We start from the raw sequence: 4,457 nt of genomic DNA, 5'->3' as shown, positions 1-4,457 counted from the left end.
TTTTTTTTTTTTGTAAACTTGATATTTTTGAATGAACAAAGTGGGTTTTTAAATTCTTGCATTAGTTTAATTTCTCAAAGAGATATATAGTCTCAACCTTTAAAAAAATAGAGTGAAGTCAAATAACATTTTACTCATAGAAAATGATCTTTCTGTCAATGCATTGATTCCCAACATGTCTAAGTTTTTTAATTAGCAGACTATGAAAATGAACTTTCTTGGGATTTGGGACGCATTGCTGTGAAGGCCATATATGCATCAAATGTTCAGAAACTGTGCAAGATTCTGTGCAAAGAGGAGGAGCAGTGGCTATCTGTTTTGGCAGAAAGCTGTCCTGGTGGGAAAGAAATAGCTATACAAAGAATAAAATGTTGCTTTCAAAAACTACTAGTGGGACTGTAAAAGGAGTTGAGGTAGGAATATGAGTACTAAGGACTGTTCTGCCAAAAGGAAACTAGGTCTTCCTAGACTATAGTCACAGGTTTTGATCATAGAAAGTTTCATTTCATAAAAAATTCAAGGCAAATAAATGTTCCCAGGAATGCTTGTGGTGAAGCCAATATTGATATAAATCTAGACCTGAAATTGACCAAACATGAAGTTTAGCACTAGGAGTTGATGAGTACCAAAATCTTGGACACAGTCTGTTCCCTTAAGGAGCTTAAAAATTTAGCTATAACAACACTCCTAAAAGATACGGCATTCTTTACTTTGCAGAAATATAATCACAAATTGAAGCTTAGTTGTAAGCTATGTGTGCTGTAGTGCTTGAGGAGCATTGATTTTAAATTGAGTCTCCACAACAGGGAAGCTAAGTAGAGTTGTCAATTTTCTGGCTTAACTGGTTCCTGAACCCACTTAGATCCCTCATTTCAAACCCCGAGTCAAACAAAATATTTTAAATAGCTTCCCCCATTTTGCAAGTATACACATATTCAAACTATAAAAGCATCTCAGGGTGCAGGGCCATCATTTATGGAAACTTGAGTGCCAATTTTCAGCAGCCAGACACTGGTACTTGAAAAACCAAGACCTATTTTCTATTCTTATACTTGAGAATGAAGAAAAATACTACCAAGATTCCATTATTTATGAACATGTTAAAGAAAAGAAAAAGAGTGAAATTTCACTGCTTTCAAAGAAAATTTGTTTTGATTCCACACAGCGCCATTCTCCCTTACCTCACAAAAATCTTCCCTTCCCTGCAGATAGTTCAGGCAAGGCTGATGTCATGATACTTCCTTCCTGCTGGGGCAAAGGGAAGAGAGCTAGAGGGCCCTGGTTCTCTAGGTTTGGAGGTATGTGATTAATTGATCAGGAATGTGGTGAAGGGAAGCACTAGGTTCTGTGGAAAAAACATAAAATGTAGACTTTGTTGTTAAGGAATTTACCAACTCATAGGAGAGATTACAACAAAGTGTTTAAAATTATACACACACATCAGTTGCTATCTAATCCATTTTGACTTGTTGCAATCCCACATGTGACAGAGTAGAACTGCTCTCCAAAGCCTTTCCAATGCCTATGATCTTTCAGAAGTAGATCACCACACCTGTGTTCTAAGACACCTGAGTTTGAACTAACAGCATTTCAGTTAGCAAAGTGCTTAACAGTTTGTGACCCTCAGGGAATAGGGCCTATGAGGCTCACATATTAAATTATTCAGAAGTCAGCCTGAAGCTGCAAAAATAATCATCACCTTTGTTTATCTTATGCTAACTTTGCTTGAGACCCCAGGATAAATACTTCACTTAGGTTTGCTCAGATCCTTATACTCACTTTCCAAAAAACAAAGCAAACAAACAAACAACAAAAGAAAACCAAACCCATTCCTGTCGATTCTGACTCATAGAAACCCCACAAGGCTATAAATCTTTACAGAAGTAGATTGCCTCATCTTCCTCTCACATGAATTTGAACTACAGACCTTCTAGTTAGCAACTAAATGCTTTACTCACTATGCCACTAGAGCTCCTGACCCACTGTACAAGACACTGTTATTATTTTCATTTTGAAAATGGAAAAACTGAGTCATAGAGAAGTTAAAGTAGTTTGCCTGAGGTCAACATGATAAGCTTCGAATTCAAACACAAACAACTTCCTTGCACTTAGGAGCAGCACTGTCTTGTAAAGCAAGGGGAGTGTGGGAGAGGGGAGCAGAAACAGCAAGTTGAAGTTTGTTGACTGGCTGGTTGACCCAGTGACTTCTGCTGGGTAGAGGACTTGCTCCCTCTGTTGCCTTGGTGACCTGAAGGCAGTGGACTCCTCATTTATCACTGCCAGATGGCCTTGCTGAATCATTCTAACCTCATTGTGGCCAAAGTACCTGCACAAATACTGTATTTTTAGTTTCATGGCTCTGACTTAACTGGAAATAGCACAGATTTAACGCTGAAGTTTAGAGTGAGGTTTCTGGAGAAATCATTGATCATGTAAACCAGGACAATTTAGACAGTGAAAAGGAACTCTTAGTAATTATGCTGGAGCTCTAGTGGCATAGTGAGTAAAGCATTTAGTTGCTAACTAGAAGGTCTGTAGTTCAAATTCATGTGAGAGGAAGATGAGGCAATCTACTTCTGTAAAGATTTATAGCCTTGTGGGGTTTCTATGAGTCAGAATCCTGGGACTATCTCATGCATGCAGGCGTTCTGGTCACCCTAACAATATGGGATAAAGGGGTACCGTGAACATGGAAATGAGACCCACATTTTTCAGACAGGAACATCTTCAAGGTAGGGTGCAGCCAAATGGAAGTCTATTATTACAGCAGTAATTATCTCTTGTTTGATATCAGAGCATGCATCGGGGCAACTCAGCTCCTCAACTTTCCTCCACCTCTCACTTAGCCAAGGTGGCTCTGATTTACCACGTCAGAGTGACATTTTTTTGTGTCCACCTTTTGCTTATTGCCAAAGTTTGTAAATTTGGACTATTCTAGTTTATACCAAATAAAAGCCAAATTCACTGCCATTGAGTCATTTCTGACTCATAGTGACCCTCATTGGGTTTCCAAGGCTGTAAATCTTCACAAAAGTAGATGGCTTATCTTTCTTCCATGAAACAGCTGGTGGGTTTGAACTGCTGACCTTCCTCTTAGCATCAAGTGCCTTATCCACTATGCCACTAGAGCTCCTTTTCTACTTTATAGGAGTTAAAAAAACAAAAAAAAAACACTTAACATAGAGTGCCTTTTAACCCTTTTTTACTTAAAATTTGCAAAACAACAAAGATGAAATCCAGGAACATCTTCTAAAAAGACAGTAGACTTCTGACCCAAGGCCCTTCCCCTTTTCAATGATAGACCTTCTTGTCATTTGCACTCTTTGAGCTGACAAATGGGTGTTGATTTATAACAACATCGTTGATCAAATGACACATTGTCTTGTGTTATGCCTAGTAATAAAGATAGATAAAAATGCTTCTTAGATTAACTTGACAGTATTAATTTAGACAATGCTTTCAGTCTTAAATCTTTCTGAGAATGACAGCAAATTCCCTTTGTCTAAAACCTGAGTGTTTTTTTTTTTTGCCATGAATGTCAAATATAATGCTTGCTCTAAGATCAGAGTTCTCAAAAATTCCCATCAAACTACCTGTAATGGGGAAGGAGTGTTGAAATTTTCAATAAGTTCAACATTTCATTAGAGTCCCTTATTTTATATTATAAATGTATGCACATTTTACAATAGAGCTATATTTACTAAACTATCACATTTATAAAAAATATTTTAGTAAGTTATGTGCAAAGATATGTATTTATTCTGCAGTTTTATGTTTCGCCTTAGCATACTATCACATCCTTCATTTTACAAATGAGGGGATAAAACCATCTCAGAGAAGCTGATTGCAGGGAGGAGTTAATTATTTTTAATATTGAAGACCTAGAGTTTTGACTATAAAAATAAAATAAAAATCTAGAAGTACTATTTTTTTATTTCAAAATATTTTTTAAAGTTTTGTAGACTAGAAATATGGTACCAGATAAAGAAGTAACTTTGCAGATATTGTGCACAATATAGGTCTGCAAAGAAGTCAGGTAAAAGATATAAGGAGTGCACATATCAAAGTAAAATTTTTAGACTGACCAAATAAAATCTGTAGTGACTCTTTCCTCCCAAATTATTCCATCATCCCTAAATATTACATGGTTTTTTATCATGAAGATAATTTATAATATGGAATTTCAAGATCTAGCAGGATTAAACTAAATTCACAAAATTCTACTGTGAGGACTCCTAATGAGCTTGAATCTGCCATTCTGTTTTTGCTGAAGGAGACTTTTATTTTTCCTTCTCTGAGGTAAGAATAGATGAGTATGAACTTTGACATTCTTAGAGCAGACTTAGAAGTTACAGAAAAAAACACATGCAGTTTCAAACTCATATAGTTTTTTTTTTTTATAAAAACACAATTAACTTCAGAATAAATCTGTTGACATAAAACAATCCTTCTCTATA

This window comes from Orycteropus afer, unplaced genomic scaffold, assembly GCF_000298275.1.
Source record: "Orycteropus afer afer isolate SDZICR_OR568_19922 unplaced genomic scaffold, OryAfe1.0 scaffold00423, whole genome shotgun sequence".
Classification (NCBI taxonomy): domain Eukaryota; kingdom Metazoa; phylum Chordata; class Mammalia; order Tubulidentata; family Orycteropodidae; genus Orycteropus; species Orycteropus afer.
This window is presented reverse-complemented; position numbering follows the sequence as displayed.